The sequence below is a fragment of the Artibeus jamaicensis genome, unplaced genomic scaffold (assembly GCF_021234435.1).
Source record: "Artibeus jamaicensis isolate MK-2021 breed Jamaican fruit bat unplaced genomic scaffold, CSHL_Jam_final contig_426, whole genome shotgun sequence".
NCBI classification, from domain to species: Eukaryota; Metazoa; Chordata; class Mammalia; order Chiroptera; family Phyllostomidae; genus Artibeus; species Artibeus jamaicensis.
The window spans coordinates 7,357,839-7,371,080 of record NW_026521826.1 but is presented as its reverse complement, the minus strand read 5'-3'; the positions used below and the strand labels follow the sequence as shown (position 1 = coordinate 7,371,080).

Below are 13,242 nucleotides of genomic sequence, written 5' to 3'. Positions count from 1 at the left end.
TTCTGATGTTTTCTGTATTAGTGCTACTGGCATCTATTCTCTTTGTTTCTGGCTCCACTGTCATTCCCATATCAGACTTTAACAATTTTTTCACAGCAAAACTATGTATTTATAAGTCTCTCAGAGGGAATAGACTATTTCCAATATCACACAGTTTGTTTTTGAAGCCACCAAAAGAGAATCACTTAAGAGAATAAAATCCACTAGAAGGTTCACAATAAAAATATCCCACCAACAGTAGTTTCTAGCAGACTTTTCCAGAGCTGGTTGCCGGTTGACCCCAGGTATTTGAATAAAGGCAGTAGCATCTTTCTGTTATTTTCATACACATATTCTTGGAAAGAGTTCACCCCTTCCTTGGGGTAAAATGTGGCTTCTTAGGCCTGCAAGAATTCGAGCTATACTCTTTCATTTTCTGGTATTCGTTAGTGTGGTTTTTAGGGCATTGCATCTCACACCAGCTGATGAGAACCATGTGGATACCTGACCCACTGAGGGCCGCCGCCACCCCTGGTTCATTTTCGGCAGTGGTCAGGAAGTAGTTGGACTGCGTGCATCATCTAGGGAGGTCACTTTGGCCAAAACAGTGTCACCTGGGCAAAAGCTCTTAAATCTTAGCCTTGTCCTTTTCAGTAGCTCGGACATCTTTCTTCTGGATAGTCCCTCAAAAAGAGTTAAGTGGTGGGGACCCTACATACAAGACATGTACTTTGGCAGTGAGTGAATCGACGCTAGAGATCTTATAGGTTCCAATAGCTCCCACAATTGGCATTGATTGGAACTTCGTTTCTCTTAACACAGACATGACAGGACACACATTATTCTTGCTGGTCTTTTTCATGCAGCCAGCAAGCCATGAAAAGATGTAGCAGTGCCAGGTGTATATGCCTCTGTCTGGGCAGCCCTCTCCAAGTTACACAGATGTAGGCTGGGGATGCAGTACCTCATGGGTGGCGCCATGACTGCCACTATCCCAAGTCCCCAGACAGTGTCATTTCTCTCTAGAACATTGCAATAGTTTCTTTTCCTTTGGTGGCAGCCTGTTCATCATCCCCAAATTTCCCTTCTGCCTTTAAGAAGATGCTCTTCATTACATATTTTAATACTCTGCTGCATCAGAGTAATGTTTTGTTATTTTATTATTTATTTTTAGACCTCTTCTTTTTTCTTAGGTATTTAGCTAAAAGGTTTGTCAGTTTTGTTGATCTTCAAAACACCAAATCTTACTTTTATTGATATTTTTGCTTTCTCGTTCTCTATTATTTAATTTATGTTATAATCTTTATGTTTTTCATTCTTCTACTAACTCTAGGCTTAGTTTTTTTTTCACCTTTTTCTAGTTCCTCGTGGTGTAGGGTGAATACGTTTATCTGAAGTTCATAGGAATCAAGGCAGTTTACTATTAGAAGTTGTTTGGGATACTACCTAGTCCCTTCACCTAATGTTCTATTTGGAGCAATTGAATCACAGAAATATGGAATGCCTTCCACACAGCCATGCAGTTGGTCTCTAATCAGCTAGCATTTTGAGATTTATTTCATGCCAGTCTCTTTTTTTATGTGTTCCCTCTTATAATTCTAATGGCAAGCCTATAAGATAAGTGAATCAGTATTGTATTAACAGATAACACCTATGAAGCAGAAGAGGTTGAGAGAGGTTTTTATGTTCCAGAATTAGCAAAGGAGCTGAGATTCAAATTTAACAGGCTGCAGGAAGTCTCCCCAATCTCCTCCCCCTGATCTTTCCATTGTTCCCTGATGCTCTGGACCTGTGGACTCTTTTGCACTTATGAATCAGTTATCAGCTGCTTTTCAGTTGTATTGAGTGGTGTTTGCTTGTTTTCTTTAAAAGCAAACAGACAAACTCATGACTCCTTGAGACCATTTCATCTTTGAGGTTTCCCAGTAGCTTACAATGTGCTTTCAGTGTTTGCATTTTAACTTTAAGCTGTTTTGGTTAGCAGCTTTTTTTTCTCTGATTTTACAATTTCTTTTGGCTTAACCCATAAAAGAATGGGCTTGTAGTCTCTGAGTTACAATTTGTGGCCTCAGTATCTTCCCAGTGGCTAGGGTGTCTCTCCCATTCTTTCCATTGAGTTGATAGGAATCTAGTCCTAGTAAAGGAATTACAAAATCTGATGGTTTCCTGTGCTATGAACCTTCTCCAGCGTGCAAAGGGAGACTCCACAGGAGGCTGCCTCCAGCTAGCGCTTCCCTGTGGAATGGCACGATGTCACTTGACAAGCACACCACTTCACAATGCAGGAGTTTAGACACAAGTGCCACGCCTCTTAACCTCTCCTCACCAGAGCAAAGCCCTGAGGGCAACGTCTTTTTGGTGTGAAAAGAGGCTCCAGTAGCTGCTTTACAGATTCTGATGAGTATCAGTAACTAACAGCAGGATCAAGGATAGATAGGGGGAGAGTTTTCAAAGTAGGAGGGTAGGAACTGTACACCAGCACTGGCATCTCCTTATCAAATAATCATACATAATTAAATTGGGAAGGGAAAAATGCCCTTTTTAAGCACAAAAAGTATTATTTTGGAGACTGGTAGAATGTAAGCAAGCCAGCTAGCTATTCATGCCATAGCCAGAAGTTCAGACAGAACTGAATTATGCTTCAGATTAATGTATCGGTCAGTTCAAAGGTTAGACAAACAGCTGTTTCTCAAGGAGGCGCACTACAAAGCGTAACTGTTCATTGGAAGGTCTGTAATGGTCTCAGCGGATTCCCAGAGGAGTCACTGTTATTTGTTTCTGATTGGGAGATATCCCAAACCGACTCCATGCTACTGATGACCTCTACTGCTAGGGCATGAGGGTGACACTCTGGAGCCAGTGCAATTTTACCAGTCTCTGGGAAAAAAAGAGAGAAAGAAAAAACCACCCACACATACAACATGTTTTTAGTGACTCAAAGGTTACCCGCAACCCAGCAGTTTGGAACGGGTGAAAGAATGCTGGAGAGTCAAGAGGTCTATGTTCTTATTTCTGCAAAAAAATGTAAAATAACTTAAAATAGTAAGCTATTCAGGAATGTGGTTTATAGTAGTCAGGTTTGATTTGATGCAAAACTATGTAACTGGTAGTAAAAAAAGGAATGGAATAAGTTACATTTTTAGTCAATATTTACTATCATTTTCTTGATTTTGAGATACTTGAATGACTCTTTATATGAACCTGCTAATTGTTAAATGAAAATTACAATACAACTCTAAAGAAAGAACAAAGAAAGGAGAAAAATGAATTAGAGTTGTGGATTGCAACATAATATATATTTAAATGTGATTATACTTAGAGAAAAATATTAAAATTCACATCTCAGAAAGAAAAAAGTAGGAACTTCTTAAAGAGGTCCTGAGAGATTTTCAGAGATCCTTGTGATGAATTTAAGTGTCTTCCAAATCATGACCCAATTTTTTGTTTTCTTCTTTCTCAAATATTCATTATTTATTCAAGGTAAGACACTTACCAGTAGTTTTTAACTTTCTTATCTTTATGTTTCTTTACCACAAGAAGTTCTAAGGTCTTTGGGATTTTATCTTATACATAAGTTCTCTGTTGTTTTGAGATTAATAAACATCCTCTCCAAATTTATTTCATTCCACAAGGTCATTCAACATTTGCTAAAATTGGAATAAAATTCTTGAGTACTTAGAAAGAGAGCATCTTCAGATTTTGGGGAATAAAGTAGAAAAGTTTCTTAAGATGTGGTCTCTACCTAGAAAAATCCCAGCATAAAACTGTCACAATTTTCCTGGGAGGTGAGGGCAGAGAATTAATTGCATCTCAGATATTAATTTATCCAAGTATCAAATATGTCTCCATGAGGGCGCTCATTTATTCAACAAATATTTTCATGTTGTGTCTTGGAGTTAGGATGTTAGAATGGATCCTTAACAGTTTTGAAATAATGATATAATTCCTGGCTTGTATCAGTGTGAAGATAATTAATGTGACCTAAGAGGCAGTTGTTGAGAAATGAGATTGGTAATGGGGAAAATTTGGAATGATTAAAGAAACAACTTGGAAAGGAATACCTCAAAATTGAGAATGAGTGAATTAGAGCACGGTAGTGCCTCTGGTAGGAATAAGGATGTGGAAAGGAAACCAGTGTGAGAGAGTAAGGGTACAGAATTACAAATGCTATGTCCTAGTAGCATTTTTACTAGGCAAGTAAAGATAAGAAACCTGAAAATGGAGAACTGAAGAGACCTAGAGATGCTTTTGAGAGTCATAAATTGGTAATTCCACTAGAAAATAAGCAAGAGATGAACAAAAGGACTATTGTAATAAAAGGGGTCTGATCAAATTCCAAAAGTTTATATTTTCAATAAATGTGTTCATTGGATTAGCTGCACCCTGAAGTCCATAGGTATGGAAAAGTCAGGACTGCACCTGAGAATTGTCACAGTGGAAAATCAACAGGTCATACTGGCCAGGGCTTTGGTGAAGTTGATAACCAGGTGATACAAGCCAGGAAGAAAGGAGAGTAACTCAGAAGAGCACCTTATATCCCAGATATATTTCTTAATACCATGCATCTCAAGAAGTTTAACTGGGCTGGAAGGAGAAAGGTACTATCAGAAAGGGGACAAAAATCACATAATGAAAAATGCACTATGGTTCCACAATCACTCCCAACCATAATGGTTACCATCTATGAAGTAAGGCTATTCTACATACAACATAAGACATTTTATATAAGCCCATTACATTCCAGGTTTTTGTATATAGACAGACACACAGAGGTGGGCAAAAGTAGGTTTACAGTTCTGAGTACACAAAAAAGTTTTTTCTTGTATTATTTATTAATTATTGTATTATTTATTTGTATTATAACTGTAAACCTACCTTTGCCTACCCCTGTGTGTATATGTATGTATATCGGTATAATGATTTTAATGTTATAGTATGTATGATTCTCATTCTGTATTCTTGCATGATGCATTAAAATACTGCATGCTTACTAAATATTTGTTAAAAAATCAATTGAGTTAATAAATTGTGTCTGTAGTGAGGGAACACCTCTTTTGTGATTTTGTGATGCAGTCATACATTTGATTGAATCTCAGGAGCTGTATTCTGTCTCTGGGTGAGAGAAGCTCATAGAAGACTAAGCTTAAGCTTTCAGAAAGGTCATTGGAAATACTGTTCAAGGATGTAGTAGAGAAAATACAAATCAGGTGCTGAATTAAGAGGAGGAAAAGCTGAGAGGGGTAATGAGCTCTTTGTTTTTGATTTTGAAGCTCTCAAGCACAAGGTAGTATGCCCTATTCATCTTTATGTCTATAGCGCCTAGAAAAAATGCCTATCACTTAATTAAATTGGAAGAGGGATGTGGTATAAGTCAGTGGTATATTTCGAATAAAAAGATAAGATTATAGAAGAAGCACTTAGGAACCAAGAGTAAGATCTCTACTTAATAAATTCATTCTTTCACTGACAACTGTGGACTACCTAATATGTGCTAGACCCTCTTCTAGGCACCAAGGATATGAAAACAAACAAGACTAATAAAAATCTCTGCTATCCCAGTGCTGAATTCAATCAGAGAAGATAAGTAGTAAGTACACTTGACCCTTGAATAACATGTGCTTGAACTTCACAGGTTCATTTACTTATGATTTTCTTAATAGCATTTTCTTTTCTCTAGCTTACTTTATTCTACAGTTGTGTTCATCAACTATTTATGTTATGAGTAGGTCAACAAGGCTATCAGCAGTTAAGGTTTGGGAGTCATAAATTACACGTGGACAGTCCACCGTGTGGCAGGGCAGCGGGAGTTCTGTCCTCTCATTGCCTACATTGTTAAAGGGTCAGCTGTACAAAGTTCACTAAAATATCAAAAAGTGAAGTCTCGATAGTAAAGGATTTGAAGCATATGGAATCATTTGAGGAAAGTCAAGTTTAAGGAAAGACATACAGGTCGTATGAGAATACACAAAAAGGTTAAGAAAAATGGGATATAACACCAATGATAAAATACTGGCTTCAACAGACATAATCAGTTAGTCTAGTGTTTTGTCAACCAACTGCTCCATATGGACTGAAATGGATAGATCAATAACTCTCAATATTCTAAGAGCCTGTGAATCATGCAGATTCAATGACCCATCCCAGAAACACTGATTCACTAGGTTTAGATGGGAAGTAGGAGTTACAGTGAATGACACAGATCATTCTGACAAAGTTTGTTCTCAGAATTTATTTTGTGAAACAAGGAACTCAGTTGAAAGAAACAGAGACACGGAAGTAAGAAACAAACTGACAGTGATCAGAGGGGAGGGGGAGGGGAATATTAGGGAGGGGACAGAGAGACGGGGAAAGGTCAGGTCAAGGAACAGGTATAAGGACCCATGGACAAAGACAACGGAGGGGGAAGGATTGAATGTGGAAGGTGATGGGTAGGTAGTGCAGGTGAGAGTAATGGGGGAAAAATGGGGATAGTCATAATTGAACAACAATAAAAAATTGTTAATTAACTAATTAGGAGAATAACCACATGTAACGGGTGGAATGCCTGGGATGAAGGAAATGGAGCTGATGTATCTTAGAGCTAGAAATGGGCTGAAATTAGCAGTTGCTGGCAGCCTGAATGGATACATATTTTTCTGCCTAATCAGCTTTTCTCCTGAATTCTGACTAATTTCAAAGTAGATTTTAAAGGTTCTGTTTAAGATAAGGTTTTAAGTCTTTATATTTGTGGAAACCAGAGGAAAAACACATGCAAATGAATAAATTGATAGTGCTGCTTACAGAATGCTGTTTTAAAAGAAGAATATAAAGGAGAAGGAATAGTAGCCATCAAAATCTTTCCCTCTGTTTTATATATTTTGTTTTCTCTAGACAAAAAAAATAAAATAAATTTTATTTTATATTGTAATTTCTATTTACTATGGAAGCTTGATAATTTGTAGTTCATTTAACTTCAAGTGTATGATTTAAGTTTTTAAAACTTAGAATATCTCTGACTAGAAGAAAACTGAATAAATATATTTCATTTGTAAGAAATATGCATCTATTTACTATACTCTAAAAAGAATAGGATATTTTTAAGAAAAAGGAGAAGCTTCTTTCCTGTTTAATATTAACTTTTTTTAAAATAAATAAAGACAGTATTCAGCTTAAGTTATTGGCATGAATAGTTTTCAACATTGTGAATTTATGGCATCTCCTAATCTGTTTTTGTATTATATCGTGAGAAATACACTATTATTTTAAACTCAAGTAATTATGACAGGTATTATCAAGTTACATCTTCTATCTCCTTTAAATAGGTGGGACTCTCAGACTTTACAAGGCTCCTGAAGATATTAATGATTAACTGATGGAGACACAGGATGAAATAATTCAAGACCTTCAGCAGGGAGCCAAAGAACTCTACTCATTTTCATTGAACATGTTGATAAGTTTCAGAAATCTTGATACTCTTCCAAACTGGTCCTGTTTCTTTCATGACACTAAATAAATATAAAGACATTCTGTTCTTATCTTCCTAGGGAGCTGGCCAAATTCTCGAGAAGGAAAATCATGATTCAGTATTTGAAAGTACATGAATGAAAAGAAAAATTAAAAAAAAAACTTGTGTGGCAGCATCCTGTTGCTTTTTGAATTATCTTTAGCTTTTCAATTATATAAGGCTATGGCTTGTTTTCAGTAGGGTAAACCCAAATATTTGGAGTTTTTAAACTTAGTAAAAACAGAGAGGCTGAATATCATCTATAAAACCGCTTAGAGTGAGGTAGATGTGTGTGGTGTTGATAGATAATCAATCTAATATTAATGTGTGTATTTTAACATTCAAATCAGCAAATATGTAGCCAAAAATGGCTTTTGGTGTCACACAAAAGTCAGAGAGTGAGTAGTGGTCACAGTGATTCAGTGGAGAAAGGTTCAAAAGCCAGCACCCAGTGCTCTGTTCTTACTTCTTGAACAATTTATCACTGTAGACTTCATGAAAAACATTAAAATATGACTGAACTCTCCTACATTGTAATTTTAAATAAAATATTTTCAAAACTATATTTAACATATATGCTTTAGTTGATTTCCTAATTTATGGAAAAACATAAAATTACTTATTTAGTTATGTTATTTATGCCGTAAACCTATTTTTTATTTCTTTTTTTATCTTTTCAAGAAAATTATATTTTATTTGTTATGCTACTATCGTTGTCCTGATTCTTCCCTCTTTGCCCTCCCCCCACCCAGCACAGCCTAGCCCCTCAGGAAATTCCCCCACCATTGTTCATGTCCATGGGTCATGCATATAATTTCTTTGGCTACTCCATTTCCTATACTGTACTTCACATCCCCAGGGCTATTCTGTAACTGCCTATTTGTACTTCTTAATCCCTTCATCTCTTTACTCTTCCTGCCCCCACCCCTCCCATCAGACAACCATCAAAACACTCTCTGTATCCATGATTGTCTCTGTTCTTCTTGTTTGTTTTGTTTTCTTAGATTTAATTGTTGATAGATTTGCATTTTATATCATTTTATTGTTTATAGTTTTGATCTTCTTTTTCTTAAATAAGTCCCTTTAACATTTCATGTAATAACTATTTAGCAATGACTAACTCCTTTGTTTTTTGTTTTTTGTTTTTTTTCATCTGGGAAGGTCTTCCTCTGTCCTTCGATACTAAATGATATCTTTGCTGGGTACAGCAATCTTGACTGTAGGTCCCTGATTTTCATTACTCTGAATATTTCTTGCCAATCCCTTCTGGCCTACAAAGTTTCTTTTGAGAAATTAGCTGAAAGTCTCACGGGAAGTCACTTACAGGTAACTAATTGCTTTTCTATTGCTGCTTTTTTCTCTTTATCTTTAACCTTTGACATTTTGATTATGATGTGTCTTGGATTGGGCCTCTGCATCCATCATGTTTGGGACTTGCTGTGCTTCCTGAGCTTACACGTCATTTTCCTTCACCAAATTAGGGGAGTTTTTTTTCATTATTTTTTTCAAATAAATTTCCAATGTCTTGCTCTTTCTCTTCTTCTGGCACCTTTATGAAATAAATGTAGGATCTCTTGAAATTGCCCCAGAGGTTGCTTATACAACCCTCTTTTTTTTTATTCTTTTTTCTTCTTGTTGTTCTGATGGGTTGTATTTTGATTCTTTACACTCCATATCATTGATTTGACTCTCAGCTTCATCCACTCTACTGTTGTTTCCCTATAAATTATTCTTTATTTCAGTGAGTATATCCTTTGTTTCTGAATGGATCTTTTTATCTGCTATTGAGGTCCTTACTAAGTTCCCTGAGCATCCTTATAAGCAGTGTTTTGAATTCTGCATCTGATAGATTTCTTATCTCCATTTATTTAGCTCTTTTTCTGAAGTCTGATCTGTTCTTTCATTTGCGCCATGTTTCTTTGTCTCCTCATTTTGGTAGCCTCCCAATGTTTTCTTCTATGTATTGGTTAGAACTGCTTTGACTCTGTGTCTTGGTAGTGTAGCCTAATGTAGTGGGTGTCCTGTAGAGTCAACAAGTGGCACAGACTCTCCTATCAAACAAGCTGGACATTTGAGGTGTACCCTTCCTGTGGGCTGAATACACCCTCCTCTTAGAGTTGAGCCTTGGTTGCTGTTGGCAGATCAATGGGAGAGATTTACCCAGTCCAGTCAAGGATTGAATGTACCCATTTTCACCAACCTCTGCCCTCCATGGAGGATCAGCTGTGCAGGGTCAGGGCGGTGGTCCATAATGGGTCTGTAGCTGTCCACTGCGTACACTGACCCTGGGGTTTTCTGGATGGTGCAGACCAAGATCATCCTCCACCTGAGTTTTGCCCAGGGCCACCCTGCATGAGCTATAAAGCAATCTGAGATGGCTGCTACTTGTACTGGGCTTGGAAATTTCCAGATGAAGCCAAGCTGGGAACCAAGGCTGGTTGCTGCTGGTGTCAGGCATGGATCTCTCTGAGGCCAGCTGTTTTTTATTTAATAGGATTTAGGGAGTTGTGAAGCATAAGCCAAGGCTAGCCATTCATATGGGAAAGCAGTTTGGGTGGGCCTGTAAGTTGGGTGGGAAGAGTCTCTGGGGATCTCCAAGGAGGGTTAAACAGTGTTAGGCATGTTGATGGACACTCAGATGTGGTACCAGCTTGCCAGCTCTGTAAGGGGAGGTATAGAAAAGGGACAGTGACCTCTGCTCACCTTGATGCCAGACACTTCAGTTCCTCCCTACATACCCAGGTGCCTTTCAAGGTGCTGTCCTGGCACTGTAGCTCAGAGGGAGTGAGTCTAAGTAGGTGAGTCCATGTGTGGGTTTTTTAGGAGGAACTTCTTGAGGCTCCAGCAGTTTCTGACTCAAGCCCTGATGCTTCTTACAGCCAGAAGTTGTGGGGACTTATCTCTTTGGCACTGGAACCCTGGCCTGGGGGACTGGTGAGGATCTGGGAATATCCTTCCCATGACATATTCTTCCCATGGGTGGAGGACCAGGGCATTCTGCATCTGTGCCCCTCCTACCAAGCTGGATGAATGTGGTGTCTTTAATTCTGTCATCGTCAGACTTCCATTTAACATGTTTTCTGATAGTTCTGAGTGACAGTTGTTTTACATTTTAGTCGTAATTTTGAAGTGGTTGTGTGAAGAGGCAAGCCATGTCTGCCTATGTCTCCATCTTGACCAGTAAACCTGGTTTTGTAAATGATTACTCTACTTAGTGATTTAGAGTACATCCCTCAATTGTATTATTATCCCCAAAACTTTCAGCTTTGCACTCATAAGACCTTTAATGACTATATCTCCAGTTGGAAAAATGTCTAATTTCTTTGGAGTAAGAATCTACATTTTGTTTTGAGAGTGCCATGATTAACACAATATCATCACACACATTTTCTAAATCAGGAATCTTCATTTATCTCAGCCAAAATCAGGAGTGGTTGATCCACATCTTTCACTTGGGGATGAGAATGAAGATGGTTTCTTCAGTGGCAGGAAGAAAAGCTGCACTGTAGGCAAAGGAATTATGTTTGACAATCAATTACTTTCTTCTTTTGGCCAGTTCACTGTTCCTTTCTGAGCTCTTTCTGCTCACAGTGCCATAGAAAAAGTACTAGTTTTCACTTTTTTTTTTTAGTTTTCACTTTTAAAGGAACAAAACCAAAGAGCCCACGGTGCCCTGATTGTAAACTCTAGTCATGTAGAATAACACCAGCAGCATGTCCTGCTGACCAGTACTACAGTCTTGACAACTGTTTGTAAAGGTTTGAAGATAAAGAGAGCTCTGAACCCCATCTCCCTTCCATATCCTGGGGATTAATGCTGTTCTTTGCTCTTCATATCAAGCCAGGCCAAAGGAATAGACAGGGACAGTCAGTGCAATCAAATTAGCAAATGGGTACTGCTGCTGCACTCATTTTCACCAGATACTATGATGAGATTGCAAGTTTTATGTCAAAACACTAGCAGTTTCCATCTTCATATGTGTAAAAATAATAACGGCAATATTCAGGTAACCCAGACATCCAAGGCAACCTCTGTGATGTGCACATGAGCACAATGGGAATCAAGTCACAATCAGAGAATTAGAGTAAGTTGAGCAAAATGTAATTCCTGACTCAACACTGCACATGAATCCCTGAGCTGTCAGAAGAGAATTAGCAATGTATTCGGTAATCAAATAATTTTTGTAACTCTTGACATGGCATAGGAAAGACGGGTTAATTTACCTTAATGTGGTTCTTATTTTATTTTTTAAAAAACTAGATAACTCAGTGGAGCGATTAACATTCTAAAGCAACAAATGATCATATTACTGCCAGGTCCTGGCTTACTGTGAAGTCTCCAAGGTAAAAGGCTTTGAGCCGATAGTGAAACTCCATCCTCTTGGACTTAGGTATGGCTCCTCATAAGGTAGCTTGTCTGGTGCCCTGCTGTTTGGAAATGACCCCGAGGCAGCAGCAGAAGATGAAGTTTCAGCAGGAGAGACTGAGAAGCTCAGAGGATTTGCTCTGGGATGCAGGGACTCTTGCCTATGAGTGATAATTTCCAAAGAAGGCTTCACTGGTAATATTAAATAATTGTGACTGCTGCACTCTTTTGCTCTGAGATGGTGATGATGGTCTATGAATTTAAATAATGTGTTGACTCTGGATGGCAACCCTGGAAATTTTTAGAAGCAAGGAAACATCATACGAGGTCCTGAAAGACATGACTCAGACATGCAAAATACATTTACTCAGACATTCCTCTTTCTCTCTCTCTCTCTTCCCCCAGTCAAGAAATCACACATTGCATGGAGTAAAATTGAATATCCAGGATTTTTTTCTCCCAGTTATATTTTATCGTATAAAAGAAATACAATACAATGGGGGACACCCCAAAACCAGAATTATCTATTATCATCTGGAAAATGGGCCCCTTGTAGTGCAGGCTTCCCGTGCTAGGTGAGTGTTCTAGAAACCAATCTGCACAGTAAGTAGTTTCGGCTTTGGTGAGTTTTTTTTAAGACTCTTTGAATGCATTTGCCCATCTTATGATGGGTGATTTAGGAGAGACATGCCTATTCAGTTTTAACCTCTGCTCTGCCCTCCCTATTCACCTGATTTTGCCCCCCGTGACCTTTTGTTTGTTTCCTTGGGTGGAAAAAGTCCTCAAGGGAAAATGTTTTGCCAACATGGGAGAAGTAAAACAAAAAACAGCAGAAGCATGAAAAGGCATCGAAATTGATGTGTTGAAAAAGTGTCTTGAGTAGCAGAAAATACCTCAAAGGTTTAGTGCATCAAATGCAAACTACTTTGAAAGTGACTGCAGTTTAAACATTTCTGAATAAATACACAATTGTTTATAAATAAATTCTGGATTTTGGGGGGTCCCCCTCATTCACAAGAGAAATAACATGGAAAGTTGACTTTTCTAGCATTAAAGTTTGCTATTTCTCTGAATAAATTAAGTTATAACATGAAAATTTCAAAGCCAGTTGTTTCTCCTTGTTGAAAGTCATTACGTAGGGACTGGCTACTACTGCCAAGTGATTTTACACTTTAATACTGTGAACATTGTCTTGGTGCACTGTTGCACTTATAATAAAAATACTGGCTTGCATTTGGGAAAAACTTAAAATAAATTCAGAATTAGGCCCACATAAATGATGCCCCCCACCCCCAGCCCTGGTTGCTCAAAGAGTGAATGGGGAGGGTGGCGTGAGGAAGAGTTCCTTTGTACACTAGAACTTGCCACATGGGATCTTGTCTCAGCGAACCCTCTGCTGTTACATAGGCTGAGAA

General features: G+C 38.0%; 1 pseudogene; it reads right to left on the bottom strand.

Moving 5' to 3' along the window:
• Positions 1–346: 346 nt before the first annotated feature.
• On the bottom strand, positions 347–960 carry LOC119052965 (exosome complex component CSL4-like; annotated as a pseudogene).
• Positions 961–13,242: the final 12,282 nt, after the last annotated feature.